Source organism: Crocuta crocuta, unplaced genomic scaffold (assembly GCF_008692635.1).
Source record: "Crocuta crocuta isolate KB4526 unplaced genomic scaffold, BGI_CrCroc_1.0 scaffold186, whole genome shotgun sequence".
In the NCBI taxonomy this organism is placed as follows: Eukaryota; Metazoa; Chordata; class Mammalia; order Carnivora; family Hyaenidae; genus Crocuta; species Crocuta crocuta.
The window spans coordinates 4,922,384-4,941,331 of NW_027551569.1; the positions used below are offsets into that span (position 1 = coordinate 4,922,384).

The window sequence follows — 18,948 nt, forward strand, 5'->3', positions numbered from 1 at the left end:
CCCCCCCCCCCCACCCCCCACATTCCCACCGCTGCAGCCCACACGGCACCAGCCGCGTGCTTTCCTGGGCCGTGCGGGCCTCACCCATCGCATGAGCCTGGGACTCTTGTTGTTCATCTGCCAGTGCCTAGCTCTGTGGCCTTGGCTGTCCTCAGATTCTTTACCTGCAAGATTAGGATATTGAACTCTCATCTAAGTCCTCCAGAATCTCAACTTCTCTTCCAGTCTAAGAGTTAGTTCCATGATTGAGGGCAAGGTGGCCATGGCAGAGGCATCTAGAAAGAGAAGATGACAGTCCCATCCTGCGTGCTGGCAGAACACACGCGGGTGGGCAGGGTTCAGATCTGGACGTGTCTTGAAGAGCCAACGCACTGGATGGTGGTCCGCAGAGAGCCGCTGAGGCAGAAATGGGTCCGTGAAGGGAGGAAGAAGAATGGAAAGAGATGGAGATCGAGGGCGGGAAGGGAGGCCAGACACGCCTCCTGGACTAGCTCTTGAATGGGAATGAGGGGGCACTGATCACGCTGTATGTTGCCTCCAGAAACAGCAGCAGAACTGTGAGCTGAACTTATGCAGCTGGTTTGGGCACAAAATAAGAAAGAATCTTCACTTTCCCTTAAATTTCATTTTTTTAAAAAATTATTTTATTTTTCACCATAAATTTACTCCCCATCCCCTGTTTCACCCATCCCCCCTACACCCCCCACTAGTAATCATCCATGTGTTCTCTACAGTTAAGAGTCTGTTTCTTAGTTTGTCTCTTTTTTTTTCCTTTGCTCATTTGTTTCTTAAATTCCACATATGAGTGAAATAATATGGTATTTGTCTTTCTCTGACTTATTTTCCTTAGCAAAATATACTTAGCATTATACTCTCCAGCTCCATCCATGTCGTTGCACATAACAAGATTTCATTCTTTTGTGGCTGAGTAATATTCCATGAGATAGATAGATAGACCACAGCTTCTTTATCCATTCATCAGTCGATGGACACTTGGGCTGCTTCCGTAGCTTGGCTATTCCAAATAACGCTGTTATAAACATCGGGGTGAGTGTATCCCTCTGAATTACCGTTCTTGTATCCTTTGGGTAAATACCCAGTAGTGCGATTGCTGGGGTGTGGGGTAGGTTCTACTCCTAACTTTTTGAGGAACCTCCATACTGTATCCAGAGTGGCTGCACCAGTTCGCATTCCCACCAACAATGTGCAAGGGTTCCCCTTTCTCCACATCCAGGCCAACACCTGTTGTTTCTTGTGTTGTTGATTTTAGCCATTCCTACAGGTGTGAGGTGTGGTATCTCATGGTAGTTTTGATTTGCATTTCCCTGATGATCGGTGATGTTGAGCATCTTTTCATGTGTCCGTTGGCCATAAGAAATAATCTCGTAAGAAACGTGAAGACAATTAAATAATGCTTAACTGGAAGGGGAAGAGGCTGTTTGGGGCCCAGAGGCCCTTGGGAGCTGGCCTGGCCTCAGGCTGCTCCTCCCCTTGCCTTTTTATTCCCCAGCCTCACAACCAGACAGCTCTCTGTCACTCTCCCTCCGCGACCACCACCCAAACTGCTCCGGCCACGGCTCTCAAGGGTTCTCCCTTTGCTCTGTCTCTGGGAAGCGATTCTGGCCTTGCCATACGTGGCCTGTCAGCAGCATGCCACCCTGTTGACCACACCATGCTCCTTGAGGCATCGGGTTCTTTCTCCAGCTGCTTCCTCTCCGCTTCTCTGCTGCGTCCTTCTCTGCCAATGGCTTCTCTACTGCAGGCCTTCCCATCTGGTCACGATCCACCTCCCCTCACCTCCCATTAGCTCTGAGGGTGGGCGGCCACTAGTCTAGAACTCTGCCTCAGGCCCCTGCTCAGGGGCCTAGAACACTGTACACAAGTGGCCTAGTGTCCCACAGACACCTGGAATTCAACCGGTCTCAGAAAGACCTTTTCATCCCTGCCCTCACTTCCTGCACCTCCAACCTCTTCCGCCTTCAGAGAGCAGACAACCACCATTCATGAAGAGACACGACTGACCTCTCTGTGTCCAGTCTTGCCCTTCGACTTCATTCTGTGCATTATGTTGCTCTGGCTTCTGACCATTCTGTGGCACCCCATCACCTCAGGACAGAGTCCAAATGGCTTAGCAGGTTTTGATGGTCCTTTTATTTATTTATATTTAAAAATTTTTAATGTTTGTTTATTTTTGAGAGAGAGAGAGAGGAAGAGCACGAGCAGGGGAGGGGCAGAGAGAGGGGGAGACACAGAATCCGAAGCAAGATCCAGACTCTGAGCTGTCACCACAGAGCCCAACGTGGGGCTCAAACCCATGAACCATGAGATCGTGACCTGAGCTGAAGTTGGGCATTTAACCGACTAAGCCACCCAGGTGCCTTTACAGTCCTTTTAGATCCGGCTCTTTCTATACATGCAGCCCCAGCTCCTTGCACCACCACCGCCATCCTGTGGGCTCCAGCCAGCCTCCCCAACATGGCACCCCTCACAGGCCTGGGAAGGCTCTTCCCTTCCTTCGCCTGGCAGCCAACCTTAGGTCAACTTCAGGCTTCAGCACAGGCTTCTCTGCCCCCAGGGGGCCCTCCCTGGCTGCTCAAGGTGGCCTCAGCTGTAGCTCTCCATGTGCCTCTCTAGCACCATACATCTAGCTGCAGAGGCTTTGTTCACTGTTTTTAATTGCTTGATTGCACCTCTGCATCACCCAGGCTTCTAGAATGTGTGTGCAGGAACCTCGCTCATGTCACTCTCCCTGCATACTTGAAGTGGGTTTCATAAATATTTGTTGACTATCGTGGAGGCAAGACCTGGCTAATTGGGGGCCACCCAGGACTTCAGCAATGGCCCTCACCTTGGGTGGGGGGGGAGGGCTCCGAACTCCAGGGTGAGGAGCTGACAGAGAAGTGAGAGTGGCTGGAAAGTGAAAGTGAAGCTGACTGGGGAGGAGAGAGCCCAAGAAGGCCCAGTCTGGTGAGGAGGGGCCGGGCCTAGAGTTCATTCAACCCAGTCTAGCAAGGGAGTCAGTCTAGGCTAGGCTGGCACTGGGTTGGGAAGGGAGGGGGCACTGTGGGAGGGGAGCTGAGCAGACTGAAAAGAGAGAAAACTCGTTTTGTAATTAGTCATTGCCCCCTAGGGTGAGGTTGGGAGTNAAATGACAAACAGGGGCTAACCACCAGCTTGGGCTACTGTGGGCAGAAGTCGAGCTTTCCACTTTTTTCTGTCCCTCGCCACTACATTCGACAGTCTACCAAATAGTGGAACTGGGAGGGGAAGGCATCTGAGGAGAGATACCTGGGGGCCAAACCTGCCTTTCCTGACTTCCCAAGCTGCCCTCTGCCTCTCCGCAGGTTCTTACGACAGGGATTGGGGACAAGGTGGCACTTGCCACTTGGAAGGCTCAAAAAGTGACCCTACATCCAAAAATCTTGACCAGCTTGCTCTGTGGAGGTACTTGGGAAACATGAAAACATTCCAGGGATGGGGAATTGAGTAAAAGTCACCATCCCTGCCTTCCCACTAAAGAGAGTAGCAAAGGGACTGGAGCACATCCAGGTGCAAAAGGGATGCCTCTTCTGTGCTCTGGAAAGTGGGGGGCAATTGTTCCCCCTAGACCATCCTGGGGGTATGGGGTCAACTGTTAGGACAAGAGACTACCCCTACCCCCCCCCAGCTTCTCACCCACACAAAGGGTACAGTTTGGCCTTCCCTCCTTTGTTTTTTAGAGCAGTGCTTTTCAAACGCTGAAACAATGTACATGGCGCATGGTGGTTGGTGGAGCACGTGGCTCTTTATCTCCAGGTTCTGAGTTCAAACCTCACGTTGGGTATAGAGATCACTTAAAAATAAAATCTTAAAAAACAATAACGAAGGGGCACCTGGGTGGCTCAGTCGGTTGGGTGTCTGACTTTGGCTCAGGTCATGATCTCACAGTTCGTGGGTTCGAGCCCCGCGTTGGGCTCTGTGCTGACAGCTAGCTCAGAGCCTGGAGCCTGTCTTTGGATTCTGTGTCTCCCTCTCTCTCTGACTCTCCCCTGCTCATTTCTCATCTCAATTCATTACTCTGATGAGTGTTTACATACATATCCTTCTTTTTAATTCTTTTAAAATAATTTAAATTTATTTTTCAGAGAGACACAGAGTGTGAGTAGGGGAGGGTCAGAGAGAGAAGGAGACACAGAATCTGAAGCAGGCTCCAGGCTCTGAGCTTTCAGCACAGAACCCGATGTGGGGCTCGAACTCAGACCTGAGCCGAAGTCGGATGCTTAACTGACTGAGCCACCCCAGCGCTTCTACATGCAAATCCTGAAACAAAAGTTTTATGTAACTGGACATTCCTTTTTATACATGTAACCTGTGCTTATGTCCTTCCATTCTTTTCTATCTCTTTTTTTAAAAAATGTGGGGTGCAATCCACTAAATTGATTTCACGATCGGCTGATGGGTCTCAACCCACAATCGAAAGAGGAGTGGGTTCTTCACTCAGCTGGGTCTTCAGGTCCTGACAGCTGGAATTTGGCCCCGGCTTTCCTGGTGAGTTCCTTCCCTCCATGTTCTTACGAATACCCCCTGTACCAGAAATAGAGTCCCCAGAGTCCCCCACCATCATTGGGCTAGCAGATCTCTTCCAATCAGACTTCTTATGATACCCCCAGCCCCTGTTCCTGGCAGACCATCTGGGATATGGGTAATGTCCCCAAAGGAGGGCCACCGGCTTCCTTATCTGGTGGGCTGCTTCCAGCTGCAAGATTACTGCCAAGAAGAAAAGACTTAACTCAAGCAACTTAGACTATAAGGGGTTAATAAAATCACACACCGGGAAGCCCCGAGGTAGGTGGCCCCAGAGCTGTGGATAATGAAGTGATCACATGGCCTTCTGTTTATTTCCTTGTTGCTACCCATCAGCGTTTGGAAATGCCTTTCTCTACCTTGGTCCCCATGTGACAAGAGTACTATGTGAAGGGGCTTTTGTGGGCAGCAGGAGAAGGGGAGGGTGGGGCCTGGGTTCCAGCTGGCTGGGTGAGCGAGTGAGTCACTGAGTGGCTGGGCCCCTTCAGCCCCATGTAAGGACAGACTGCAGCCGCCCACTGCCCGCCTGGACTGTGTCTGGACAGAAATGGGCATGTCTGCTTTGCAAGGGGCCCCACCTCGTGCTCGGATCACCCTGTGAATCAGGAAGGCCAGAGATGCTTATCATCCCTTTTTTCTCCACGAGTCACAGGCCCCAAAAGTGGAAATGACTCCCGGCTTCACCTACATACAGATCCAGGCGGGAGCAGAGCAGAGGACCCAGTGTTCTGTCTCCAGCTCAGTGCTAGATGGCCTGGAGGGGGAGTGAAAGAAGCTCTCTAGCGCCCCCTTCTACTTTGGACTTACATCTTAAGTCCTGTCTTCAGCCCTCAGAGCCCTCATGCTGGCTCTTTCTGCTCACCTGCCCCTGGTCTGCTGGTTTTCCCAGGGAGAGCCGGAGACAGGGCTGGGGCAGGGCACGGAACTGGTGGGGTCTCCACTGAGGTCTAGGTCTTTGGTAGCCCCCCGATAGCACAGACCTAGCCTTGATTCAGGTCTAGTAGCCCCTCGGACTGTGTGTGAGCCAGAAGGAACCCAAGAGCAATGTCCGTTTTATAGATGTGGACTCTCAGGTTCAGAGAGGGGTAGTGACTTGCCCAAGGCCACACAGCTGGTTAGAACTGGGGCCTCCTGCCCTCCAAGCTCCTGGTCTCACTGCTCCCACCTGCCTGGATCCCTGATTTGCTTTCTAGTTGGCTCCACCTCCTACTTTCTGAAGCCAGGACCGAGGGGAGGCAGCACCTTTGAAGTGGGGGGGGGGCTGACTTATCAAGCTCCCCTGCCAGTCAGGGAAGGTCTCGGTCTCTTTCCCAAGCCCATTTACATCTCCTGCTCGACACAGCAAAAAGCTGGAGTGACAATCCACACTGCAGGCCTCGAGACGATAAATACTAACTCTTCTGAAAAAAAGCCCTACTTTCAACGAAGGGGAACAAGGCTTGGCAGGCTCCGGGAAGAATTTGCTCCAGGAGCTGGCATTCGGGAAGGCTTGGTGCCAATCTGTGTGGGAGCCCTGCCTGCGGGCAGAGAGGGAGGGCCCACCGGGGCGTGCGCTGGTGCAGACGTGTGTGCAGGAAGAGGCAGGGTGGTGCAGACATCCAGGGAGTCCCGGGCCAGGAGCTGGAACGCCGGGGTTCTCTCCGCCACGTGGGAGCCCTGTGACCTTGGAGCTCAACCTCCTAAAGCTTCAATTTGCCCAGCTGCAAAATGGGGATGCTAAGAACCTCCCTCAACGGTTAAGAAGATGCAAACAAACCGAAGTGTGGAGGCCCCAGGGACGAAGCAGGAGGTTGTTCTGGGGTTGAGGCTGGAGGAGCGGCCTTGCCCTCCTTGGGCCCTCTCTGGAGCGGTAGGTGCCAGGCAGTGCTCCGTCTGGGGAAGGCCAGGGTGCAGTGGCTTGGAGCCCCTCTCCTCTTTCTCCCCTACGTCCCCGGCACCCGAGGCAGTACTAAATCAGGTCACCACTCGTCTTGCCTTGCAGGAGCTGCCGTGCAGACAGCTCCTGCCCAGCTCCCAATCCAGGTCACTGGCTCCCACGCCCCTCCCTTCCCTAGCAGCCGAGGAGCCGGCGCTCAATGCTTTTGTTCTTAAGTGCTGCTCATTAGATCCTGGCTGTGTGCCTGCCATCGGGGCCCATTGCTTTAAGGAGAAATAACAGGCCCCCTTTGGGGCAAGCGCTATCATGAGATTCTCTCTCATAGGGAGATAGGATCCCTTTGATTTGATAAGCGAAGAAACTGAGGCTCAGAAAGGTAAGTATCTCAGTCAAGGTCACTCAGCTGGCAAGGGCAGGACGAGATTGAAACCTAGATCTGTCTGATTCCCAGGCTTGTGCTTTTAATCCCCGAGGTCCTGTGCTTAGAAGGCAAGAGACAGGGGGTGCAGACAGGAGCTGGGGGGCCTAGGGAGGAAAAGTGGGGGTCACTGTGAGAGTAGGGTGAGATCTGAGGGGCGCCTGTAGGGCCGAGGGAGAGGAGGGAAAGGCCTGCGGTGTGATGGGGAAGCACACACACACTCACCCAGACACACATATCACATATGCACACACAGACACATAAACACCCAGACACATACACACATGCACACACTCAGGAAAGAGGCTGACAGACACCCAAAGGCCCCCAGGACAGGCACACACATGAAAACACACATAAAAAACACACACAAGAGACTCAGCTGCACACAAAAGACACACACAGATGAGAAATGCACTCATGTTGATACACATCAGAGACACACACAGACCCAGTAACACTCAGACACACTCATCCACCTACGTGCGCGCGCGCACACACACACGCACACATACACAATCAAAGGGAGGGAAGAGCCTGGGCGCCTCCTTTCCCGGCCTCCTCCTCTAAGGCAAAGGGAAAAGCCTTCCCCAGAAGTGCTGAGTCAGCAGCGGGTGACAAATGAGCCTCGGGGCGGCGGGGCGGCGGGCTTAGCGAGAGCACTTAGCATACGGAGCGCCTGCGTGCCAGCGCCAGTCCCGGGCCAGCGGTGAGGGGGCAGGGAGCGGCCACAGGCTGCCCGCCTGGGGGAGGCCCCAGGGAGGAAGTGACTCACTTTGACTTTGCAAAGCCGGACTTTGCAGCCCAAGGTCACACAGCAGGCGCTGCCAGCCGGCTTCCTGCAGGGTGGGGGGTGGGCTGGCTGGTGCCGGGCTGGGACTCAGCCTGGGAGAGGCTGGATGTGGGTGGGACACAGGCAGGGGCCTGGCCCTCCCCGTCCTCTGGGCTCCACAGGGGAGACAATAGAACCCCGAAGAGAGGACTCTGAGCTCTGCAGATCTTCTCAGAAGTGCCCAAGTCTCACTCCCGGTCTGAGTCTGGGAAATCTTTGGGAGCCTTCACGAACACTCTTCTTTGCTCACTAACGTCCACACCGGAATCTAGGGATTGTGGACATCACAGCGGGCCTGGGTGGGGGCTGCCACCCCCTGGCCGCGCTCCTCTGCCCACTTTCCTCTGTAATTTATTCTTCAGGAAGCAGCCAGCAAGGCCTTTTCAAGACATCAATCACATGATTTCCTCCAGTGGCTCCATTGCACTTAAAATAAATTCAAACCCTCGTCGTTGGCAATGTCTTTCAAATGGGCCGCTCTTGACCGAGGAAGGAGGAACTGTTACAAATGACATTAGGATGACATGGGACCTGGGACTGTCCCTGGCACCAAGCCCTACCCTGGACTTCTTCCCACCTCCTTTGTCCTCACCCCCATTTCTGCGTGACTGGCCCCAATCTTAGCAGAAATGAGATAAACTCTCACCTCCTCGGTGAGATCCGTCCCTGACATCCCACTGCCAGTCCTCCATGCAATTACTCAGTGTTCCTTTATAGCGTTATCGCTTTCTGGGCTTATCTTTTTTATTTGTTTACTTCTTTTATGTCTGTCCCCGCCCCTTCCTCCATAAACTTCATGACAGCAAAGATTTTTTTCTGTCTTGTGTGACCCTGCCACGTCCCTAGTACCTAGAACAGCGCCTGGGACACAGTGGTGTCCAGGAACATTTACTACGTGAGAGCACAGCCGAGGGGCAGGCCCGGAAGGGAGCGAAGGATTTCCCTCGGGGAGACCTGGGCAGGGAGGGACAGGGACATGTGTGCAGGGCTTGTGGATCGATGCCGAAGTTGGGGTAGCCACCAGCCCCGAAACTGGTGAGAAGGCTTTGGAGTAACCCGGGCCTGGCTAATAATTCCCATTCTCTCAGTTGCTAGCTCTGTGTCTTTAGGCCAGTTATTTGCTATTTGAAAATAAGAATGAAAACCAGCCTCTCTTCCAGATTGTTGAAGGCCCTGGGTCCCCTCCCAGAAGTCATTTTCTCTCCATGCCAGCTCCTAACACACGCGGCCGTGCCAGTGAATCCAGGAATGAAGAACACCGTTCCTTAGGAGTGTCTTGAAGGTGACAGCCACGTTTCTATTCCAGGTCCTGCCACACCCATGCCTCAGTTTCCCCCTCATGGACAGGGATGGAACAGGGCTCTCCTGCTCAAAGGTGGACCTCTGGGGGCAGTGAGGAAGCCTGGCAAGATAGAAACGCTACACAGTGCTCGCATCCTGGCTCTGTGCCTTTGGTCTCCTCTAAACTGGTGGACTTCGTTTTTCTTTTGTTTGTTAACTCCTGTCTTGTGCATCGCCCCGCCCCTGCCTCCGTCCCAGAAGGAGGATCCAGCGAAAGGATAATCGTGAGGATGCTTTGGAGAGTCTTCCTGCTGGAGGAATGTAAGGGAGTATCGTTAGCTGAGGTTTACTCACAGGGACATGGGGCACAAGAAGCTGCCGAACTCCCTCTCTCCCCATGCCCGGGGTCGGGTTTTCTGACGCCAGCCCCCCCGCTCCATCTCCATGAGCTGATGGAGCAGCCTCTGGCCCGGCTGTTTCTGCTCCGGTGGAGAAAATGGAAAGTGAAAGTGACCCCGGGGAGCCTGCAGACTGCCAGCTGTCTGCACAGGGACCCCAGGCAGGAAGGGCCTCTATTTGTCCCCAGGGCCCCTACCCTGCACTGCTTGCATAGCCTGGGGTCCTTCCTGTCTTGCAGTCCTGGGCAGAGCGGGCTGCCTGAGTTGCAGGAGGGTGGGTGGCCTGAGGCTATACTGTTCCCAGGACTCTGTCCTGACTCAACCTCCCTTGCAGGTAAGAGGAGGGAAGAGAAGGTCTGGCGGCCAGTGGCTGTCCCCGTAGGATGTATCAGCAGCTGGAATGGCCGGCTGTGGCTCAGGATGCTGCCTCCCAAGGTTCCCTCTGCGGGCTCCCAACAGGGCTTCCCAGGGTGTGAATGGGAGGCCCAAGGTACGGGTGTGGGTGGAGGAAAGCGAAAGGAATAAGACAATAGCATCGGGCAACCTCAAGCGCTAACCACAGGCCAGGCCCTGTGCCAGGTGCTTTGACCACCTGGTACAGTCTGGGTGCCTCAGAGTCGGCCTCTGAAAAATCCTGTGCTGTTGGCTTGTTGATGTCCATCCATCCACGTATTCCATACATAAGTTTTGAATACCCTCTGTGTGCAGGCACTGTTCTAGACACAGGGCCCACAACCATGGAAACAGACCAAAAAAAAAAAAAAATCCTTGTCTTCATGGAGGTTACATTCTAGTAAAGCAAAAATAGTCCACAACCAAAGGAAAAAAAAAAGGGTGAACCGGTCTGACAAAGAAGGAAAGCAGGATGATCTTCACGAAAGTCAAGGCCATGGGTACAATGTAATCATCCTATAAAAGACAAAGAAATCAAGCCCCAAGGATGAGTCCAAGGTCAAACGGCTGGGAAGTGGAGGAACTGAAATCTGAGCTCAGGCTCTGTCTCGCCTTGTAACCGCCACACGCTATTGGGCACTAAGAGAAAGAGAAGACAGAATGGAAGGGAAGAGGAAAATAAAGGGCGTATGGGAGCCTTACAATGGTGGCCATCTGTTTTCCAAACTGAAAATCAGGACGCGACCTGAAAAGATTTTCCTGTTGCTCATAATGAGAGTGGCCGTCTGGGAGAGGCAGTTTGGATGCTGGCCTGAAGGGCGGGATTTCTGAGACATTCCAGTGGCTTTTGGGCTCACGAGGCAGTCCAGGGGTAGGGCATTGCCATGGCAACCCCGGCCTTGCCTGGGGGCCAAGAGCCTGGTGCCGGGCCACATGGCAGAGAAGCCACGCTGGGCACCAGCCCAAGACGCTGCAGGCCAAGGGGGAGGCCAATGCCGAGGAGGTGGTGGAAAGGGGAGAGGGGTCCCACCGCAGCCCTCACCTTGCACCAGTTGGGAGAGTGGGCTGGTGGGCTGGCCGATTCCCGATTCCCGGAAGCCCCCTGGCAGGAGTCTGTGGGGCTTATGGGGCAAGAACCCAGGCTTTCCTGTTAGACAAGTCTGAGTTGAATCCTCCCGCTGTACTAGGCAAGTCGCAGAACTTTGATGAGCTTGCTTCTCCATCTGTAAAATGGGGAGAATAGCAGGTCTCATAGGATAGGTGCAAGGGTGATCACATATTGAGATAATGCGCGAACTGCGGTTGGCACATTGCAGATTCAATACATGATTACTGCGGTCTCCCTCCACTCAGTAGGGCGCTGGGGGCATGCCAACATGGTAAGCCGGGTGGGAAACGGATGACCCAGTCAACCAGGGCGGTTGCAGATTCCCAGCCAAGCCCTGCACGTGGGCTGGGGCTTGGTCCCAAACAGCCCTGCCCGCAGCGCAAGCCCTGCCGGTTCCCTCCATGCTGCAGCCCTAGGGCCTGCCCACCTCTGCATCCTGGGGGCTCCGGGGCCTGCGGACCCTCTGTGCAGGTGGGCTTCAAGGTACCCCCGAGGTGGAACAGAGGCATTCCCATGGTTCTTGCCAGGTGACACCTTCCTTTCTGCCTCCCCTCCCCGCCCCCCCCATCAGCCTTGGCCTTCCAGCAAACCCACTGTTGCTTCTGGAAGACTGTCCTTAAAGAAAGGAAAGAACCCGAAAGAACTTCAAAGGCCTTTGCATCCACCCATTACCTCGTCCATTGGCTGAGCCGGGCCCCTCTGGCCATGGCTATGTAAGAGTCAAGGACAGCTGGAATCCACCCAGTGTTTACCAATAACTCACCACTGTGAGACCTTGAGCATCCCTCTCAGGGTCCCCCTTCTTTCATTTGTAGAGTAGGGGGCTTAGACCAGACCATCTGTAAAGTCTAGTTGTGACACCCAAGTGATGACATTCATCCGTTCTTTCATCCATGTGCTCCCCCATTCATGGCTCTCACTGCTTTGACCTAGGATCCGTTCTATTTGTCTGTTGGCTGCCTTCCTCCATGTGTCAGCTCCATGAGGCCCGACAGGACGGCGTGGCAGATAGCAGGACCTGGCATTTGTCCGTGTCCCGGAAGGGAACAGGCCGATCTAGGGAAGTTGAATGAGAGCATCACTTCTAAGTTGTAGACGGGGTACAGAGAGTTAACAAGGGGTGGTGAAGCCTCCCTGGGCTAACAGCAGGGTAGGGGCTGGGTCTGAGGGAGCGTGGCCCAGCTGAGCCATAGGATAGGATAACAGGACAGGAGCTGTGGCCTTTGGTGGAAGAAAGCAGCCACGGCCAACCCATGGTTCCAAGTGGGTGGGGAATAAAGACCCCCATGTCTGTCCCCTACATCTTACCTCCTGCTGCATCTTCCCATTGGCTGAAATCCTCCAGAAGCCAGACAGTAAAAGTGCTGTGTGACACTGTCCTGCAGAGGTCAGGCTCCAGGGCACAGAAAGGGTGGACTGTGACCTGAAGGGGGAGGGTGGGAACGTGGAACGTTCGGCACAGCACGCACTGGACATGCACTGAGCACTTGCTCTGTGTCAGAGTCTGTCCACCAGAGACCAACATGTGACATAAGGTTTACAGAGAGCAAGGTCTCTACCCTCCCGGAGGTACAAACATGCCCCGGGGGATCTTGAAGAGCCTCTCTTCCCTCTGCCTGGGGGTGTCCTCTCTAGATGTATTGGGGGCAGGAAGTAGTTAAATCAGTCTGATTTGCAAAATCACACTGACAAATGGAAAGGAAGGTGCTGCAGAGAGAGGGGGGGGATGGGGGAGGGGGAGGGGTCTGGAGGGCCTGGGATGGGAACTGGTGTTGCAGAGCTGCTCCGTGAACCAGCCTGAACCAGCCGGAAAGAAGGTGACCTTGAACTGTGGTTTAGGCTCCAGAGTTTGAAGGGTTCAAATCCCACCCCTGCACTCATTTGCTGTGTGACCTTAGCCCTGTTCCTTGCCATCCCTGATTCTGTTTCCTCGGCTCTACAAAGGGGGATATACATAGGGCACAGGAGGATTGTTTGGTGAGGATTAAACAAGAATCTGTGCAAAGGGCTTCCTTCGCACAGTGTCTGGGCACATGGCGAACACCGTTATTATAATTAGAGACAAGGGTCCCCCCACCCCCCACCATCCCATTTCTCACAACAAGGGATCTCCACTCCCTCTCTGGCTCCATTTAAATCTGAATGTTTTAGGTCATTCTATGCCTGGCGTTCTGCCAAGGCTCTGACAAAGACAGGAGTTTCTGCTCATTCATCCTAATGCAAGTTCCTGCGTTTATGATAATAGGGAAAAAATGCATGAAAGGGCTCGCTGCCTGTGGAGGGGAAATCTGCTTAGAATTGAAAATCTGAGTCCTTCCTTGGCCCAGCTTTCCCCCTCCCAGCGCTTTGGCAAAGGGTACAGAGGGGAGGGGGGCTGGGAAGAAGAGCTGGGGAGAAGAGGGGAGGAAGAGCTGGCCAAAGAGGCCCGAGGGCGGTGGGGGCAGGGGCAAGGCCCTGGCTCATCCCGGTGAATGGGTTTCGGGGTGGCTGAGGAAGCCTGCCAAAAAAGGCAGAGTGAAAAGGCCAGGCCCCGTGTGGCGCGGTGCGCCGTTTCCATGGTGACACCAGCTGCCGCCTGCGCTGGGCGCTGGCTGGCTCCTTCTGCGGGGCCTGGTCTGCCACCACATGGCTACCCAGCTCGGTGAGGAGGAAAAATCTGACGGGTCGCCTGGGCCCCGCGTGTCAGCCGCAGTGCTCGAGGCGCTGTGCAGCGCTCTGCCGGGGAGGCGGGGCCCCGGGAGCCGCTGGGAGCACAAGACTCGTCCAGGCCTGCGTGGAGGGAGGGGCCACACAGGGGGACGCGGGGATGAGACCGACTCTCGACTCTCTCGGAGGCCTATGGGCCTTTGGTGGGAAATGGCAGGGCCAGATGTGTTTGTTAAACATGGCTGTGCTTCTAGAGGGTCGCCTGAGGGTTGGATGAGGCGATAGGACCCAGAGGCTGGGGGTGGGGGTGGGTGGGAGGCTTTGCAGCGATCCAGGAGAAAGACAAAGGCCTGACAGAGGTAGGCTGGAGATCCGAGCTATTTAAGAGATAGAAGTGACTACATCTGGTGCTTGGGTGCAAGAAAGCTGATGAAGTAGAGGCTTCTAGAACATCTATCTCCCAGGGCAGCAGGGGGCTGGGGCTGTGCTCCCCAAAGCAGGAAACAGGGACAGGAACCGTCTGAGATGGGGGCTGTCTTGTACCATCACTGCTAGCTGCTCCCCACCCCGGAGCCTACCAAGGACTTGGATCATGGTGGGGAAGCCCAGGTTTGATGAATGAATAAGTGAAAGAGGGAGAGAGATGCGCTCCACCCAAGTGTACACCGGGTCTCTGGATGCAAACCACCCCTGGAGGCGGGAGCCAAGACAAGGCTGCACTTGGCCTCTCACACCAGACACACGCCTTGTGGAAGGAACTTTGTCACCTAAATGTGTGTGATTGCTTTTGTTATTTTTGGTCATCTCGGCATCCAAATCAGGTATCACAAGTTTATTGCAGTTCTATTTGGTTTTAAATAAGCTCTGCGCCCAATGTGGGGCTCGAACTCACGACCTCGAGATCAGGAGGTGCACGCTCTACCAACTGAGCCAGCCAGACGTGCCAGTTGTATTTGGTTTTACTCACTGCAGAGGTTTTTGTTGTTGCTGTTTTGTTTGTTTTTAAATTTTTTTAAAAAATGTTTTGTTTATTTCTAGGAGAGAGAGAGAGAGACAGCGTGAGCAGGGGAGGGTCAGAGAGAGAGGGAGTCACAGACTCTGAAACAGGCTCCAGGCTCTGAGCTGGCAGTCAGCACAGAGCCCGACGCGGGGCTCGAACCCACAAACCGCGAGATCATGACCTAAGGGAAAGTCGGACGCTCAACCGACTAAGCCACCCAGGCACCCCTGTTTTGTTTGTTTTTGCTGTGAAATATTTTTCGTTGTTGTCTTTTTAATATAATTTATTGTCAAGTTGGCTAACATACATGTATACAATGAGCTCTTGGTTTTGGGGGTAGATTCTCGTGATCCCTTACATACAACACCCAATGCTCCTCCCAACAAGGGCCCTCCTCAGTGCCTACCACCCATTTTCCCCTCTCCCTCATGCTCACGCCCATCTACCCTCAGTTTGTTCTCTGTATTTAAGAGTTGTTTTTGTTTTTTTACAAGCTGTGTCGGGGGGAGCCCTGTTTCCTCAGCCCTAACACATGTTTACCTGGGAAGGTGTTGGTTTGTAGGCACCCCCTCGTTTTAAATAAGCAGATCCAGTGGGTCGATATTTAACAGAGCGCCCAGCAGTGCTGCCTCATGCTCTGGGAAAGTCTCCACTTCTCTCCTTCATGCACGCGCGCCGTGAGGCTGAGGCTGCGGGCGCTTCTAAAGGTTCAGCGACAAGGAACTTCACAGGGACACAGCTGCGTGTCATTTTTAAGGGGAACTAGCTGGCCAAGGGCACACTTTATTTGATCCCTAACACCTGCTCTTGCCTTCTACCCAGAACGTCATGATACTTGGTGATAACCGGGCTAACTCACACTCTCCTCCCAAGACCCAGTTTCAGGTTTTCCCGAGCCCTCGCCACCATCTGTCATTGTTTTATTTACTTGTTTATAATCAAATGTCGAGGGGCGCCTGGGTGGCTCAGTTGCTAAGCCTCCGACTCTCAGTTTTATGAGTTCGAGCTCCACTTAGGGCTCCATGCTGACAGTGTGGAGACTGCTTGGGATTCTCTCTCTCTCTCTCTCTCTCTCTCTCTCTCTCTTTTTTCCCTCTCTCTCTGCCTCTCCCCGGCTCATGCTGTCTCCATCTGTCTCAAAATAAATAAATAAACTTAAAAATAATCAAATGTTGCTTGTGGGAGTGTAAGGTCCTTAAAGAAGGGACTTTGATATAGCTCACTGAGGTCTCTGTTCCCAGAGCACTTTCTGGCTGTCAGGAGGCATTCAGATTTTGCTAAAGGAGTTAATAAGTGTATGAATGAATGGATAAGCCATGAAAACAGGCCAGTTTTTCTTTCTTTTTAAAATCCTTTTAGTATATATGCTGCCGAAGCGAACACTCTTTTTTTCATTTTTAATTTTTGCGAAAGAGAGTTCGCGCGCATAAGCTGGGGAGGGGCAGAGGGGGAGAGAGAGAGAATCTTAAGCAGGCTTCACTCTCAGTGCAGACCCCAACGGGGGTTGAGGGGGGCAACCCTGGGATCATGACTTGATCGTGACACTCAACTGACTGAGCCACCCAGGTGCCCCCAGCCAGTTTTTCTTACGCATTCCTCCTCTGATGAGGCTCAGGAGGCCATTGAGCGGCTGTCATGTCCGTCTTGCTGTTTCCAAGGAGAGCTGGATTCCAAATACCCCTGGAGACTGGGCAAGGGCAACAGTGTTATTTATTACTCAACAAATATTCTCTGTGTGCCTACAGGTGCGGGGCCCCACGTGGGATGCAGCAGGGGCGGCAGTGGGCAAGAGGAACAGGGTTCATATTCTCATGGAGCTTACATGTTGGTGTGGTAGACAGACAATCATATAAATGAAAGAGTGAATGAGTGAATACGTTGTTAAGCATTTAGATGGAATGGAAAAAGGCCTATAGCAGAGGGTGAAAAAGGGAATCTGATTTAGATAGGGCAGTCAGGGGAGGTCTTCCTGAGAAGATGACACTCCAGCTGAGACCTGAGGGCCGAGAAAGAGCCAGGCATGTGAAGAGCTAATGGAATGTTGTTGTGGGGAGTGGGACCAGCAAGTGCAAAGGCCCGGAGGCAGGAAAAAGTTGACCTGCTTCTGGAAGGCCAGTGGTCAGGGAGGTGTTTGCAGAACCCGGTGTCGAAGGGCCTTATAGCCCATGGCAAGGAACCGGGTTATCTGAAGAGCACTGACAAGCGCTGGTAGGTTGTCACATGTGAATGACGGGATGTGACCTGTGATCTGGCTTTTAGGTGGAGAAGGCATTGGGGGTGGGGTGGAGAGCCCCATCCTCCAGGGGAGGGTGGTGGCCATAAGGGTGGAGAAAAGTGAGTAGAAATGACACGTGGCTGGGGTTGGGCGGAGAGGATTGTTCCTGAAGGGCTGAGGGTAGGGAATGGGACACGTCTCCCGGGCCCCAGGTTTCTGGTCTGAGCGATCCAAGAAACCTGGTGAACAATGCAATGCCCAGAATGCAAGGTCACAGAAAGACCTTGTGTTTGCTGGACATGTGAGAACCTTTCCTGCAGAGTCCAAACAGGCTGGCAGTAGGAGGTTTTGCTCCTGCTGATTGAATAAAGAGCCCCTGTGTGAAGGGCACCTGGCTTGTGGGTGTCTTTGAGACATGGTGTCACGACAGCAGAGCTTGGGGAGTGTCGTTATCAAACAGTGCGGTGTGGTTTGGGACCGTCTAATTCTTCCTGTGGCTGTCCCTCCAGTTCTCACACTTGACAGCATGCCTGGACCCAAATGTCTAGACATAGTATTCTATTTTTGCAGGGCCTTCCTGGGGAAAGGGCATAACTTAAAGGGCAGATGACGAGAAGCACAGGGACGGTGAGCCTAGCTCAACACGACGAGGAAGAGCTTGCTAATAATCAGAGCTTTCTCACAGGGATGAGCCTCTCATCACTAGATGTATTCAAGGCTGGCAGGATACTGGGGCGTCCCCAACCGGGGAGCCAGTCACCAAGAAGACCCAGTCCCTACAGTTGTGAACACCTCTTTCCTCCAGCATCCTTGCATCTCAGGAGATCAGCAGCTGCCGCCCAGGACCTGCAAAAAACACCCCTCTGCTGGCCAGCTCAGCAGCTCAGTCACAGCTAAGTCTGCCCTGTTTGCTCTGGGCTGAACCGGCTGTGTTTCCTCCCCGCCCTTGCCCGGCAGGAGGGCAAACCCCAGCATGGGTGGGGCCATAGGGCCGTGTTGATGCTGTGCAAGCCTGTCCCGGGCCTCCCGGCTTTTCAAGAAAGGGCAAACTCCGGAGCCAGGCATGGGCCCCTCAAACTCCTCCACTTACCAGCTAGACTCCTACAGGGACACCCTAAGGGCGTCATGGGGGTGAGGAGGAGGTTTTCCTTGACCAAGCCATCTGGGCAACTCTGGGCCCCACCCCTGTTCCACCGGTGCCCCCCAGAAGAGCAGTGTGCAAGGGGATGGGAAGAACGCCCCTAAAGTCCCGGGGTTGGGGGCAGCAGCTCCGCTGCCTGGTCCCAGCTGCAGGCGGGCAGGGAGCTAACACTTCAGGCAGGACTGTTTTGTCACTGCAGTGGGTGCCCCTGAGCTTCGAGAAGGGAGAGGGGGAACCGGTCAGCAGCTCAGGAGAGGAAGGACCCGCCCCTGTGGAAGCAGCCTCAGGCCACCGGCCACCATCACTATCTCCCGATGCCTAGTTCTTTGTTCCCTATCTGGAAATCAGGGATCCCCCAATCCCTACTCTCTGTGAGGAGGGAGTGAAATGACGGACAGCACAAGTCTAGTCCCGTCCTGGCACCTAGGAGTGCTTGATGGTGAGTTTTCTCTGGAATTTTCTTTTTCCTCCATGTTCCCCCCTCCCTTATCATCTATGGGAGTAGAATTGCTCACCAAAGTGGGGAGAGGTGCGCTTGTAGGGAGAGAAGATCCTTCGCAGTCTGAAGGAGCCCTGCCTTTGCGGATAGGGCTGCAAAGGTGTATTCAGTCCAAAATAACAATAGAGGGGAGCGCCTGGGTGGCTCAGTCTGTTAAGTGTCGGACTTCAGCTCAGGTCATGATCTCACAGTCCGTGGGTTCGAGCCCTGCATTGGGCTCTGTGCTGACAGCTCAGATAAAGGAGTTAATAAGCAGATAGCAGATTAGCATTCCAGATTGGAAACTCAGGTAGGAGGGGGGTGGCACCCAGCTGGGGGAGGGGAGGAGGGAGGAGGAGGGCTGGGGGGCAGCTAGCTCCTCCAGCCAGCTGACCCTGTTATTTTTAGCTCTGGAATGCTCCCCTCGAGCCCCCTTCAGTGCTGTTTATCTTGGTTTTATATCCCTGCTCCTCTCCCGGAGGCTCTGCCGCTAGAGTGGGTGGGGGAGGAGATTAGGGGTGCCAGAGGAGTAGTAGGAATCGACTAGGGCTAGGCCTGGGGAGCAGTGGGAGCTGCCCCTTCCCCACCCCCCCCCCCCC

The 18,948-nt window shown here is 53.9% G+C and overlaps 2 long non-coding RNA genes across 3 annotated transcripts; one reads left to right on the forward strand and one right to left on the reverse strand.

The window, feature by feature from the left end:
* Nucleotides 1–8,965: 8,965 nt before the first annotated feature.
* On the reverse strand, nt 8,966–12,281 carry LOC144220514 (uncharacterized). Of its 2 annotated transcripts, XR_013331762.1 has the most exons (4): nt 12,178–12,281; nt 11,633–11,925; nt 10,804–10,984; nt 8,966–9,281 (listed from the first exon to the last, which is right to left on the reverse strand). It is a non-coding gene; the product is annotated as an uncharacterized LOC144220514 (long non-coding RNA). The 2 variants fall into 2 exon arrangements; XR_013331761.1 differs by lacking the exon at nt 12,178–12,281 and having other exon boundaries at nt 11,633–12,097.
* A 1,658-nt stretch (nt 12,282–13,939) lies between these two features.
* LOC144220492 (uncharacterized) lies at nt 13,940–14,819 on the forward strand. Its single transcript, XR_013331751.1, has 2 exons — nt 13,940–14,336; nt 14,554–14,819. It is a non-coding gene; the product is annotated as an uncharacterized LOC144220492 (long non-coding RNA).
* Nucleotides 14,820–18,948: the final 4,129 nt, after the last annotated feature.